At 44.6% G+C, this 15,426-nt stretch overlaps 1 protein-coding gene across 10 annotated transcripts in view; it reads right to left on the bottom strand.

Moving 5' to 3' along the window:
* MTUS2 (microtubule associated scaffold protein 2) overlaps window positions 1–15,426 on the bottom strand; it is a 737,980-nt gene that overhangs the window by 545,716 nt on the left and 176,838 nt on the right. For 9 of the 10 annotated variants that reach the window (XM_068267019.1, XM_068267015.1, XM_068267020.1 and 6 more), the window contains one exon: window positions 12,019–12,113. The gene's annotated coding sequence lies outside the window, so the exon portion shown is untranslated. Of the gene's footprint in view, window positions 1–1,673; window positions 1,814–12,018; window positions 12,114–15,426 lie in introns of those variants that run through there. The other variant, XM_068267021.1, reaches the window with a different exon arrangement.

Genomic DNA, 15,426 nt, shown 5'->3' with positions numbered 1-15,426 from the left:
TGGAGACCGGTTACAAGCCGCCGCTGGAGAGCGGGAGTGAAGTTGATCTGGAGCCGGGGGCTGCTGCCTCATGCTGGGCCGAGCCGGAGAGACCTGAACGCTCTCAAAAATCGCAACACAGATTTCACCCATACTCTGCTATGCCTCCTAAAGGATCGAGAACTAAAGATAAGGAGGAACACAAGGATCCCTCGGAGGACCCTGCAGGCACCTCGGCCCAGCAACGGCCACCGCCGAAAGGAAGGCAGGCAAAAGACACCGACAGCATGGCGGACCATGAAGACGACGAGCCTCCCATGCCAAATCCTGCAGAGCTACTTGACGCCATTAAGACATGCCAGTCAGCGCTCACTAAGAAAATAGATAGCATGGAAGTGAACATAGGCTATCTACGCAATGATGTGGGCAAGATCAGAGATAGGACCAGAGAGCTGGAGCAACGCACCTCGGATCTGGAGGACACTGCCCAGGCTCACCGAGTGGCCATTCCAGGCATGCAGCAACGAATATCCCAACTTGAGAACCGTGCGGTAGACGCGGAAAACAGAAACCGCAGGAACAACCTCCGCATCCTGGGGATTCCTGAGGGAGCAGAGGGTACAGACATGGCTTCCTTCATCGAGAGCTTACTCAAGCAGCTCCTACCTGAATCCACGTTCTCCCCATTTTTTGTGATCGAGCGTGCTCACCGGATGACCACCAGAAAGAAGCTCCCTGGGGCCCTCCCGAGACCGGTAATTCTCAAGATCTTAAATTTTAAAGACAGAGACGCTATCCTATCTGCCTCCAGGAAAGCCGGTGAGTTACATTTCCAAAATTCTAAGCTTATGATCTTCCCGGACTATACTGTGGAAACACAGAAGCAGCGGAGCTCCTTCCAGCACGTTAAGAACAAGCTGCGGGAGAAACAAATTGCTTACGCTATGCTATTCCCGGCCAGACTCCGAGTCCAAGATGGAGACAAGGTCCTTTTTTTTGACACACCAGCAGAGGCTCTAACATGGATCGAGTCTCTGCCCAAAACCTAAGGTACCCTTATTCTATCTGAGTACTGTGTGGCTGCATTGTCCTTCCCGCCTCCTCCCCATACTGGGCCGTGATAATATTGCCTCTCCACTCTAATGATCCTAACCACGGTTAATCTTTATTAGCTACAAAAGAAGAAGGTTTGGTGGGACATTTTAGAAGATGGGTGTGTGTATATACATGAAAATGAGTATCGGGCCTGTTCCTGCCACGCTGTACAATATGGCGGGCCTCTGCCACGCAACTGAGTGCCCTCTAGGTACCGCCCTTCTTCACCAGCTCTCTCTTGCCCGGGAATGAGAGACCCCGCCCCTAGGATGCGGCTCGCTGTGAACTACGGGCTCCTACTGGCCTCCCCCTCTCTGTGTGCTCTACCTGTGATCTGGGGCGCCCTGTGGGGAAATGGTGACGCAGTACTACATACACTCTGTGGCCATACAAACGAATTGCCACCTCTCACGGGTCGCCTCTCTCCCTGTCGCTAGTTACCTCAATACATCGGATCCGTGAGCTGGGAGGGGAGGGAGGGGGGGTGGGGAACATGTGGAATGTGAACTCCGCTCAAGCCTAAGCAAAACTCTTACATGCTAACCAGCTGCCTGCACTGATCGTGTGGAGAAGAGGCAGATGCGAACATGTACACTTACCTAAAATAGTGAATGGCGAACACTGCCAGGCCTGCAGGAGTGAAGGGAGGCCCGGGCTGGGCACCTGGCGTGGGTCTGGGATGAGGGAGGGGGGGTGATTGATGTAATGCTGCACAAATCTCATTGCAGTCACATTAAGTGACACATGACATGCTTAACAGTTAAACTACTAACAGTTAAACTAAGTTGGTTTGGTTGTGTGTTGAAATATAATGGTTGGAAATGTACACCTGGGCTAAGATAACTGATGTGCTATAAAACACTAGGATTCAAGTAAATGGTATGGCACCTAATGAAGGCGAGCCAGTGGGGGGATGTAGGGCTGGCTATGTGGGCTTATAATGAGGTGTGTATGGGGGAGGTGCTGCGAATCTAACCAAATTTGCCGTTAGAAGAGGGGATATCCAATTGCCAAAATTAGACATCAGAGGGCACTGCTAGCTAACTTTCTGTGACTCTCACAAGCATATTTGTTTTGCAGCGGCACTCCACCGTATATATATCACACAGTCTGCGTTAGAAGATAGTGCTGCAATACTTACCTGCACAAAGCTTTTCCCTAGCAATACATCGAATCTTCTCTGAGACTTAATGCTTCATAATTACTCAAGGGGTGACACTGTCTACCTGCAACTCCCCTCTAATGGGGTAGGCTGGCAATGGATACCATAAGTTAACTCCCTACGGCAGTATACTTGATTAAGCCCTGCCTGATTAACTCTCACTGCTATATGTGGTAGCGAGCTCAAAATACAAACAGTATGGCCCACGTACTCCTCTGCTAGGATAATTTATCTTTCATAGTGAAAGCCACACTAAAAGTTGTATGCTGTGCATACACCTTCCCTGGGTGGATTAATGCACTGATATGTATTTACCTAACTGCTCTTGCTAGCGCTAAGCTTTCTCCATAAAGGTCATATGGCCCGGTGCCTCCCACATATCACCTCAGAAAGGGTTAATTGTAGGTGCCATACATACTCCATAAATAGCATAAGTGCCTATTGACATCAGGTGCATACAGAAACGGTATGACGATTCTTCTGACCATAACGGTTAAAGTTGTTTCCTCCCAATATCTGGGTGTAGCTGGGCAGCGGACCCACCTATTTTCTCTCTGGTACCGCCGCCCCCCAAGTAGGGACCGCTCTACACTGACAAAATTGTCTGAGTTCTATAGGTGACTCAGGCCTAGTAACTAAAGTTGGGATACACGCTGCGGTAAGTTTTCTGTGTTAAATGTTTATGCTGCTGCAGCAGGGTTTTTTGTTCATTTTCTTCTTTTCAGCTACAAGACAATCAATTTTAACTGTACTGAATGTATTATTACTATTGCACTGGACAAGCCTTTTCTATTATGCCTGTTACTGTCCCTTAGCTACCCCTAGATTCAACTCTGCTAAAATTTGCCATGCTCAGACATGGGAACCTCCCTAAAGCTAATCTCTTGGAATATCAGAGGCATACGCTCTCCCTTTAAGAGGTCGCTAATGTTCCAGTATATCTCCAAACACCGGCCCCACATTCTAATACTCCAGGAAACGCATCTGGATGGGGCATTGACAGGATCTCTAAGCAAGCCGTGGGTCCACAGGTGTTTCCACTCCATGTACTCTACTTTCTCTCGGGGGGTTACAGTGTTGATTAATAAATCTCTCACATACAAATTGCTACACGCACTTCCAGACTCTGAGGGTAGGTACATTATTCTCCATATGTCCATATACGGTAACATTTATTGCATTGTGGGGGTTTACGCTCCTCCTCCCCTTCAACAGAGCCTGCTAGCAGAAATAACGACTAAGATACAGAAATACCTACCTGCTAAACTCCTCATAATCGGAGATTTTAATGATATCCTTTCATCACACCTCGATACCACCAATAAATCTCGTATAGCTAACGTGGACCTAAATGCTTGGGCAGACTCCCTGTCTCTTACAGAACTTTGGAGGTGGAAAAATTCCCAAAGGCTAGCCTTTTCACACTTTTCAGCCACACACAAATCTGCCTCGAGAATTGACCTGGCCTTTGGTAACATTGACTGGCTCTCCACTATGTCTGCAGCCTCCTATCTCCCTAGTGGCTTATCAGACCATGCTCCACTAGAAATTATATGTGCACTCCCCACTTCCTTCAACCATACACTGTGGAGGCTTAACCCTAAGTGGGTTGAAGAGGAAGACATTGCTAAAAGTATCACAGTAGCTATTGACCGATACTGGGAAACTAACGAGAATACTGCCACTACCCAGATAACATGGGATGCCTTTAAGGCTACAATCAGGGGCGAATACATAAACCAAATAAGCAGATGTAAAAAAGAATATAGCGCCACGTTAGGTACACTGGAAGAACAGGAGGAAAAAAACACACAGTGCTTCTCTGATACCCCCAATGAGGACACGTACGCGGCAATGATGCAAGCCAAAAGATCCCTCAATTTACATATGACGGACCTCACTAAAACATCCCTTGTGGAGTGGCAACAAACCACATTTGAGAAGGGGGACAAAAACGGCAAATTACTTGCCAACATAGCAAGGGACCCTCTAGAACACTCTAACATTCCAGAAATTAAGAACGACACTGGGGAAGCCATATCATCCCCCACAGATATCCTCAACAGATTCCAACAATACTTTAGCAATCTTTATACCTCCCAGTTCAAAGGCGATATCGCTGACCTCCATGAACTGCTGGCAACTGTGCCGCTGCCCTCCTTAGATGAGGAGGTCTCTATTAGCCTAGATACGGAAATAACGGAGGAGGAAATATTAGACTCTATCATCTCTTTCCCGCCCCATAAGTCCCCAGGTCCTGATGGGATCCCTATAGAATTTTATAAACGCCACATGAGAATAATAGCCCCATATCTAAAATCAACATACAATAGTTGCTTGATGTCTGGGGAACTCCCACCTAGTTTTTACCAAGCACATGTCATTCTCATCCCAAAACAGGACAAGGACCCCCTGGAGTGCGGATCATACAGACCCATCTCCCTCCTCAATAATGATTTAAAAATTTTGACCAAAATCTTAACCACCCGCATAAATAAACACATTTCAGACCTGATAGAACCGGATCAGACAGGCTTTATGCCTCACAAAACTACAGATATCAACCTTAGACGCGTATACTCTCATATCCAACTCTCAGAAAACACCACTACTCCGCGCGCCCTGGCCTTTTTGGATATACAAAAGGCGTTTGATTCTGTGGAGTGGGAATACCTGTGGGCTACGCTGCACAAATTTGGGTTCGGCCCCAGTTTTATTTCTTGGCTGAAAACCATTTACAAACACCCAGGCACTAAAATCAAAATTGGACAGAGAATTTCGGATAATATACAGCTGGGCAGGGGTACCAGGCAGGGGTGCCCTCTCTCTCCGGCCCTCTTCGCGATCGCCATGGAACCAATAGCTACGGCTTTACGCCAACACCCAAAAATCCGTGGCTTTCGCGTTGGGGGGCTGGAGGAGAGGGTGTCACTATATGCTGACGACTTAGTGGTATACCTGGAGCTCCCTGAACTATCTCTTAGGGGTGTGCTAGAGACCTTTAAACTCTTCTCCCCGTTCACGGGCCTTAATGTGAACTGGGAGAAATCGAAGCTGCTTCCTCTGAATCGGGTTCTACTGCCATCCACCCCGTTAGAGATAGTTCCCAAAACAAAATATTTAGGGATTATAGTCTCAGGTAACTCAGCGGACTACTTCTCAGATAATCTACTTCCGTTAATTCAGCTCACCAAACAGAAGCTTCTGGGCTGGCGGGGCCTCCCTCTGTCCCTAATAGGCAGAATTAACCTCATTAAAATGAAGCTACTCCCCAAATATTTATATCTATTTCGAAATTGCCCTATTTGGGTACACAAAAATTTCTTCAAACAACTTAACTCAATGCTCTCTAGCTTCATCTGGCACAACAAGACTGCTAGGATCAGTCTTAAAAAATTGCAACGACCTTGGACGGAGGGGGGCCTTGCCTTTCCAGACCTTTATAAATATTTCATAGCCTCCCAGCTTGTCACGGCCCACTGGTGGGTTGTACAGGATAAATCCAACTCGGCAGTGGTGCTGGAGGCTGCGGTGCTAGGTTCATATCAGGCACTTGCCCAAATAATATACCGGGGGATCAAGGCACCATACCCCCTAACAATAAATATGAAAGTGGTCCTGCAAGCTTGGAGAGTAGTACAGGCTTGGCACTCTCCCTCTCCAAACACGCTTTCTCCGAGACTCCCACTATGGAATAATCCCTCTCTTCCTCATTTCTATATGATACCGGACCCGATTATCTGGATCAAAAAAGGAATAACGCACATAGAACATATAATCACCTCCAGAGATCTGACCGAATTTGACTCCCTTAAAACAACGTTTTCACTGTCCAATAAATACTTTTTCAGATACTTTCAGCTGAGGCATGCGTTCGCGGCGCAGTTTGGTCGAGAAGGGGTTAAATTGACCCCCACTGATATAGAGGAAGTAATTTGTAATGAAAACCTCTCTAAAGCTGTTTCGAATATATACCGAAACATAATCCTGATCACTGAGCCTCACATCACTGCTTACAAGCGCCCCTGGCTCAAACTCATGCCAAATCTCGATGATGAGGATTGGGAGGATGTCTGGATCAGACCCTTCGAATACCTGATCTCTACTAAGGACAGACTGATACAGTTCAAAATTCTTCATCGGGCATATTTGACCCCGGCAAAAATACTCAAGTTTGACCGCACAAGCCCCGGCCTCTGCTGGAGATGTGGCGCTGCCTCGGCTGACTTCGACCACATATTTTGGGAATGTCCTGAGATAGTTGAACAATGGAAAAATGTCTGCCAAATTGTGGGGTCGGTCACTAAAATACACATAGCACCTGAGCCCATGCATTGTCTACTGGGTAATGTTCATACCCTTGCCCCTACTAGAGCACAGAGGAGCCTGATAGGCCTATTACTCTTTTACTACAAAAAAGAAATAGCTCTAAATTGGAAGCAACCTCTACCGCCCTCAATACAGAGCTGGAAAAAACTGATAAACAGCTCGTTGCACTTATACAAAGCTGCCTATATTGCAAGAGGATGTGCCCCCAAGTTTAAGAAAGTGTGGGGGCCCTGGACGGCAAGCAAAGACACAGTGTGATAACTATTGACCTCTCTCTGGTGGGTACACAGTGTAACCTCTGAGTCACCCTCTAAGGCTCACGATAGTGGGGTAAGCTATATAAAATAAGGTGTCATAGCTGGCACAATAATATGATGTGTTTAACATACAAATTGGTTCTAATAACGTTAAAATTACGTGTAATATATGCTGTTTATGTTTGCTGCAATTATTGTAATTCCTAGCAATCTTGTAGCTGAGAGGCTGGTCTTTTTTTTTTTTTTTCTTTTTCTTCTCCTCACCTGCGAGTGATGGAGTTTGGGGGATTTTGTTTCTTGGCGTTCTATGTTAGTATGTTTGTATTGAGAAAACTCTTTTCAATAAAAAGAATTTATAAAAAAAAAAAACTCACTGAAGTCAGACTGATAAAACAAACACACAGACAGACATGGGTGCATATTTTTTAAGGGCATGAACTCAAGTATACATGCAAATACGGCTCTAAGAAATTTGGGCACAGGCAAGGCTGGGTTTATACTTTTTCCTCCCCTAGGCCAACTTTCTTGCAGCTCCCCTTCCATGTGCCCCCCCATTCCTTGTGCAGCCCCCCCCCCCCATTCCTTGTGCAGCCCCTTCTTTCATGTCTAACATTCATGCACAGCAGCTTCCTTTAGTTCTATTCAGGTCCCTTGGGTAGCAGATCCTCATTTCCATGTGTTGCTCCTTATTTGCAAATTTTGTTCTCCATTTGCAGCAACCCCTCTTCCATGTCCATGTCTCACCCTGCAAAAGTCCCGCTGGTGTTAATTACTAAATCCCCACTATGGACGTGGGGGGAATGACATAATTTGGCTGCCAGCTGTTGCTGGAGGCCAAATTACACTGTTTTAAAGTAACTTGGGCTCCGTTATTTGGCGACACCCAGATTACTGTCTGAGCTGCTACGGCCATATTTCACGTTACGGCATATGGCTGTGCATGGTACGCCCAAATTTTACTGCACTATTTTGCACAGTTTCGTGAACTCAAGGCTTTTAAAAATATTACTGTATTTTATCATTCTGGGGGCATAGCCATAAGTCCAAGGTTTAAGTTGTGCTAGAGCAGTGTTTCCCAACATTTTATTGGTATGTACCCCTTTTAAAACCCTTTACTCACCAAGTGCCCACTAGCATAGTAAACATTATCACAAGTACCCCTTGACAAATATATATTTAATCATAGTATATGATTATTGGTTCTAAACAATTTCCAAGCATTTATTATTGCTTTTAATTAGCTAAAATACTAATTTAGTTCTTTAAATAAGCTTTCTCATTTTCTAAAACAAAAAAAATTGCTATTCTTGGTTAAGTATATCAAGCTTGAGTACCCCCAGAACCATCAGAAGTACCCCCTGGGGTATGCGTACCACACGTTGAGAACCTAGGTGCTAGAGGACAGCTCCCACCCGAAACTACGATATTAACGATTCTAAGCTCTCTTATCCCTACTAACTGACCTTCAGTCATGTCACCGGCCTTTACTGACCTGCAGGGACTGTAACTGAAGCGTCTGATTTGATGAGGCGAGGCTCTGAAGCGTCCGCCAAGCTGGCTAAATTCCCTCACGAAAACCAAGATGGCGACGAGGCCTCTGATGGCGAGTCCCCAATGCCGTCCCTTCAATAAATCATGCAAGGCATAACATCATGCCAGGCTGCCCTCACCACCATTACTGCTAGGCTTGAGGAGGTGCAGACTGATGTTTCCCTTCTTAGGGCAGATATGCACACACTGCACAGGAGGGTGACGGAGGCGGAAGAAAGGGTAAGTCATCTCGAGGACCAAATGCAGCCTGCTCAGCGTGATATCTCCCAGACCCAGCAAGATGTCAGGGTCCTCCATGATCATCAGGAGGACCTGGAAAATTGGAATAGGCATTCCAATATTTGTGTCGTGGGCTTGCCGGAGAAGTCAGAGAGTAAAGCCTGAAACATTTGCAGAACAAATGCTGATAGAATTGTTCAGAAGAGGCCTTCTCTGCAGCGTTTAAAATTGAACGTGCCCACTGCGTGTCACCCAAAAACCCACCACCAGGCATGCCGCCGTGCACATTTATTATGAAGCTATGTAACTTCAGAGACAGTGATGCTATCCTTAGAGCAGCTCAAGCCAAGAGAGAAATTATTATTATTTATTGTATTTATAAAGCGCCAACATATTACGCAGCGCTGCACGATAGATAAGGTTAACATACAAGGTAGAACATACAGAAACTCACAACAAAACAAGATCATGCAAATGATTTGATAACAATACAGTGTCATAGGTCAAAATAGAGACTGTTCTAGTCCACAAGAGGTGTGATTGTCAGTAAGATTGCATAATCAACACAGGGAGGAGGGCCCTGCCAGAGGCTTGCAATCTAAAGGGTGGGGGTGGAGTCAATAGGTGCATCTTTTGAGAGGGTGTCTAACAGAACATATTATGGTGCTGGTGTAGGGGGGTATGCGAGCATGAAGAGGTGAGTCTTGAGAGCTTGTTTGAAGGTATTAAAGGTGGAGGCGAGTCTGACAGCTGGTGGGAGCGAGTTCCAGAGAGTAGCCCCTACTAGTAGCCCCAGCCCTGGTGAAGTCCTGCAATCGTGCATGTGACTGAGATATGCGTGGTGCGACTAGGCGCAGGTCATTGGAGGATCGGAGGGGGTGGGCTGGTATGTGCCTGTGGACCAGATCAGAGATGTAGGTCGGGCAGGTCTTGTGCACTAATTTGTAGGCCATGCACAGGATTTTGAAAATGATCCTAAAGCTGATGGGGAGCCAGTGTAGGGCTTTACAGAGCAGAGTTGTAGAGGCGCTGCTGTGAGAAGAATGTATCAGTCTGGCTGTCGCATTCATTACCAATTGAAGTGGGGCAGTATGGTTAGAGGGGAGGCCAGACAAAAGAGAATTGCAGTAGCCTAGGCGGGAGATGACAAGGGTGTGGATAAGGAGTTTAGTGGTGTCAGGGGACATAACTGAAATAACAGAAATAACCTACGTGAATACCCGGATTTCTTTCTATCCTGACTACTCCATAGATCTTCAGAAACAAAGATCATCTTTCATCCATGTCAAAAGAAGACTGCGTGACCTAGGCCTCATCTATGCTATAATCTACCTGCCTAAGCTTCGAGTGGTGGTGGATGGCCACACACACTTCTTTAACACGCCAGATACTATTCTAAGCTGGCTTGAAGGCCGCTTAAGGAGCTACACTTTGCTTTTCTGCACATAATACATGGATGCCGTTTTCTACCTACACGGTATTTTAACATTCAAAGGTAGATGCCATCTTCATGCCAGTCTGGAGACTGCTGTACTTCTGCTGGGCTTTTATGTGTCTCATGTCATCAGTCAGGGCCATGGATTTGATCACACTGTGATGATGTCACTACATGATGTCTGAAAAGGCAGACTTGTTAAGATGCACTACATCATTGACTGCTGACTTTGACACTGCAGTGGAGGTGAATTGTATTGGAATTATAAACAGACGTATTATCTAACCAGGGTCTTAATAAGCACTTTTTTAAATTTGCAAATCAGAGTTCCTCTTTTAACCTGCAATAATAGAAATGTGTGAGCGATGAAAATCCAACAATGATGATCACATGATTGTGTGGAGTTTTCATGTTTTCCCTGTGCACTCAGATAATTGGTTTCCTTCAAATTGGACGTAAGCCTAGTACACACAGTAAAGGGGTTCCTGGATGGATATCTCTGCTGAGAAGTAGGGATGTTGGAATATTTCTGTGGAATTCTGATTGGAAATTGGTGTTCCGCAATGGCAATCGGAGACGGGAGTGCAGTAATTGGGAAAGACCGCATTACCAAGAATCGGAAATTTTGGGTCAATCAAAAGACTCGGCAGTATTAAACCATTCAGAGAATGCAAAAGTTTACAGCATATATTGGAATACCGCAGAAATTTTACATCAAACACAGAAATTTCTGAGTGTTGTTGGCCTTAAAGTTCCATGGTATTCTGATTTCCGTTGTTAACTTTTCCATTCTTTGATTGGTCCAATACTTCTGACTCAGAAGTATTTGGCCAACCAGAGAATTCGGAAGTGTAATATAGATATCAGCATAATAGTGTACATTCACAAAATATAGCGGATTTCACAAAAAAAAACCCCTTTTATTTTTTTTTTAGGCTGCTTTCACAGTGGGACGTTACAGGCGCACGTTAGAGCAGCCTGTAACGCACCCCACCGCACAGCAATGAAAAATCAATGGGCTGTTCACAGTGTCCACGTTGCGTTACAGCGTAACGCTGTGCCATAATATAACGTACTGCATGCAGTACTTTGTAAGCGGCAGAGCCGCGTTAGACTGTTTGCACATGCTCAGTAACGTTGGGGAGGAGCGGAGAGCGGCCAGGCATATGGCTAATTAATATTCACTGTACTCAGTGACGTGCAGTGTTTACTTCCTGGAGCGGCCGCTCTGTGCGGCAATTGGCCGGCGGGACCACGTGATGCCGCATGCGTCCAAGAGTGCGCATCACGGCATCACGGACGCCAGAGTGAGCTGCACAACACGGCTCACTCTGACGTCCAGGGAGCACCAGGCGTTGCGTTAGGGGCACGTTATGCGACCATAACGTCCCCTAAAACGCAACGTCCTGGTGTGAAACCAGGCCTAAAATTACCTAACTTTATTACAATGTACCATAACTGAAGCTCGGGTACAAAATCAGATACTTACCTAAAGAGAGGGAAGTCTCAGGATCCTATTAAGGCTTCCCTCAGTGGTCTGCTGTCCCCAGTTGCTGAGAACACCCCCCCCCCCCCCAGGGGCACTGCGGACCACCGATGGAAGCCTCGAAAGGATCCTGAGGCCTCCCTCTCTGCAGGGTAATGTATTAATTGTGAACCCGAGTTTCGGCTTGGGTTTGCTTTAACAACAATGGCAAAACAAATCTGTTGCCTGTGGGATTGTTTCCTGATCCCTGCAGCTGACAGTAAGTGTGCCTGTGTATGCACTTTTAGACTAGGGTAGGCATGTTAGACTATAACTGTGGTAGGGATTCGATTGTGAACTCCACTGAGAGACAGTTAGTGACATGACTTTGTATTCTGTACAATGCTGCAGAAGATGTATATAAATATACATAATAATTATTATTGGTACCCTGGTTTCTATGAAGTTTATCTGTGTACACAAAGACAACCAGAGAGCTCTACTAGGACAGAAAACACAACCTTACCTGTGTGAGTCAGTCCACAGTGTGTACGATGTGATCTCCAATGTCCTTCATGGCTGTTTCAGAACAGAAGCTGCTTGTAGTTTGCCACTGGCTGCCTGCAAGTAATACAAATTATTATTATTACATAATGCATTAGTAGTAGAGTATTCTATTGTATTAGTCATCCGTGAAAGTAAAACGTTTTGTATAATGACAATACCAATTAATATCTAACTCTAAAAATTAAAAGAGTAAGCTTCCAATATAATTATAGTTTCTTCACTCTCCTACCCTGTCTACTGAGCGTGACAAAAGTGCAGCTTATATACTGTACATTTGGCCATCAAAGGGAGGGATCGGGATTGTTTTGCAATACAGTTAGTTGTCAGTAATGCTGTAAAGGTATTTATAACAGCCTGATGAGTTCTTTTAGGGAATTGTCTCATTACTTGGAAAAGTCTGAATAGTCATGGAGGGTGAGAGATGCCTCAATTAATTTCAAAGTCATATCAGCGTACAAAACAGGAGTGCCAAACTCAATCATGTAAGGGGCCAAAATCGAAAACATGGCGGGCAAAATTGTTTATTACGATTTAACATTTATTGAACAGCCTCAAACTAAATAACGTAACTATAGAGACTATGGATGGGCTGCTCCTCCCCCTTCTGCAGAGTAGAGCAGTGGAGCAATTTAATATTTACCTGGCCAAGTGCTGCTTTGGCACAAGGGGATCAAGAGGAAATGTGGCCCAAGGCAATATGCTAGCCTTCACTTCCCCGTAGTCTTTTTGTTAAGCTGAGGTGGTGGGGGGAAGGGGGTGTTTTAGTAGCCACATGGAGGGGTTTGGATCTCAAGAAGGGGCCCCATGGTAATTTTGCTGAGGGGTCCCATGGGTTGTTGTTTGCACCCAGGCTCAAACTGACAATGTTTCCACCAGTAACACTGTAACCGGTGTGCCCCTCTGGATGGAAAGCCAATGTGCTTTGGTTAAAGAGCTGAGGGGCCACATAAAATGGCAAGGAGGGCCGCATTCGGCCCAGGGGCCTTGTGTTTGACACCTGTGCTATTAAACATGATTTCTGTTCAAACCCAGGTCTACAGAGCTGAACCTTTGGATACATTTGGTTTCTCACATCACTCATACCTCTGTGATTTGAAGTCACCTAAGTGCAGTAACTTTAAAGCAGACCTGAACTTAGAACTTTCTCTCTGCTCTAAAAGATAAGCAATGGCATAATAAACTTTACAGAAAAACATTTCTTTATTACAGCTGATAGAAATCCTGCAGTAGATCTGCTGTGTGTCTACTTCCTGCTTTCATGTAAGCAGACAGTTAACATCCTGTGTTTACAAATTAGCTACTCTGCCGAGGCAGCAGGCTGACACATGGAGAGATCAAATTACAACTTGTGATTAGTCACAGATGAGGTGGAATAAGACAGGCTTAACTCTCTAAATAAATAGAGGCAGGATTTTTCTATGTTTTCCTTTTGTCCTGTGCAAGAGTTCAGAGCCACTTTAAAGTGGATCCGAGATGAAAAACTAACTATAACAAGTACAGTAACTTGTCTATATATCTTATCTAAAGTTTACATAGTTTACACAGCAAATCTAGCTACAAAAAGCTTAAATAGTTTATGATTATTTATTCCTGTGATACAATGAGGGCAGCCATGTTCTGTTTGCTCCCATAAGCCATTGCTACATGTGACTGAGTGCCAAGGCGCTCTGGAGAAGCTGTGGGTGAGGCTTGTTTAATTTATAGGGAATTAGAGTATTAAAACAAAATAAAAAAAGTATTTGGCTTGAGGAATGCCCTATAAACTATATGAAAGGAACACAATTATGCAATGAGTAAAAGTTTATCTCAGATCCACTTTAAGTTTAATAGAGATATGTTCTCAGCTGCAGAACTGTGCTGCTATAGGAATATCAGTTTAATTGGTAATAGTGAACTTGTGCACATTCAATCATTAACATAGAGCTGGACTTGCCACTGCATTCCATAAATTCCTGTGCATCATTTTGGAAACACGATCATATGAATTATGTTGGTGTAAAGCTTTACTTATATGACCAAATCTGTGTACCTTTTCAATGGGAAGTGGAAGCTTGAGCTTCTAATTCCTGATGAAATGCAATTAACTACAAATTCCTAATCGCTGGCTGAGAAGTCCAATAACCCAACACATGATTTTAGCACCAGTGACTTCAGAGTCAGATGCCAGGACATTAAAGCTTGCCTAAAATATAATCCTCTAAATCTCTTAACTGTACCCAAACAACCTATTAATCCTAACATTGCCCCCTGCTCTGCACCCAACCCCAACCTTACCCCATGATTAAAACTAACCTGAACCCTAATTAGATTGTGAGCTCCGTTGAGGGACAGTTAGTAACAAGTCAATATATATACTGTATATACTGTACAGCGATGCGTAAGATGTCGGTGCTATATTAATACTAAATAATAATAATAATAATGACCCTATAATAACCACTATCCCACAGCCCTAGTGACTGAACGTAAATAGTTCCAACCAGGTGCCTATCACTAACCCTGGCTTTCCACCAAAGTCTTATGATATTGAACATTAATCTACGTCCTGATCTATTGTTAACGCTAAAACAACTCTATACTTTCATGCAACTCTTACCAATAACCCTTGTCTAAAATTAACCTAAACTTAATGTTGACCTTACTAATAGCTAAAACTATTACATTACATATTGGGACTAAGACTGTCAAAGTATCAAGTGCCACCTCCAGCAAGTTGAGCTCAAGCTTCAGGTTTCCTAACAAGCTTAAAAACTCTTAGCTGCAGTGGGCTTCACAGATAGTCAATAGCACAGATACTTCCTGCACTGCAAATGTTCACTCCTACTGGCTGCAAACTCCTCAGGTATATTCAGTCTGTGATCCCCCTCTTGCAGTCTGAACAGCAGTACATCTTCTGCAGCATTGTACAGAATCAGGGCCGGATTACCGACCAGGCAATGAAAAGCAGCAGTAGCCCCACCCACAAACCCTGAAACTCAGTCCCTGTACTCTACTGTTTCTGGTCATGTGATTAAAATGTTAAGACAGGATTCTTACCTGCTGTTTCAGACAAAAAAGGCAACATTTGGGTTCTCTAAATACCAAGCTGTTAGTTTATATATTCAGATCTGAGCCTGAAGACGGGCTATAAACAAAGCATAATGTATTCTGAATCCTCAACCTCTATGTTGTTATACATCAAGGGAGATAAAAGCACAACCACCTTCTACACTAATGACAAATAGCAACATAATATCTCACATAAATGAGATTTCCCTTTCATTAGGCTTTGGCTGCTGCTTTGTTCAGAAGTGCCCCAGGTACATGACACAGTTCAAAGGTGAATGAGCTAGATGATAAGGGGTTTGATTTTCAGCGCAGAGGCAAA

Source organism: Hyperolius riggenbachi, chromosome 2 (assembly GCF_040937935.1).
Source record: "Hyperolius riggenbachi isolate aHypRig1 chromosome 2, aHypRig1.pri, whole genome shotgun sequence".
Taxonomy (NCBI): domain Eukaryota; kingdom Metazoa; phylum Chordata; class Amphibia; order Anura; family Hyperoliidae; genus Hyperolius; species Hyperolius riggenbachi.
This window is presented reverse-complemented; position numbering and strand designations above follow the sequence as displayed.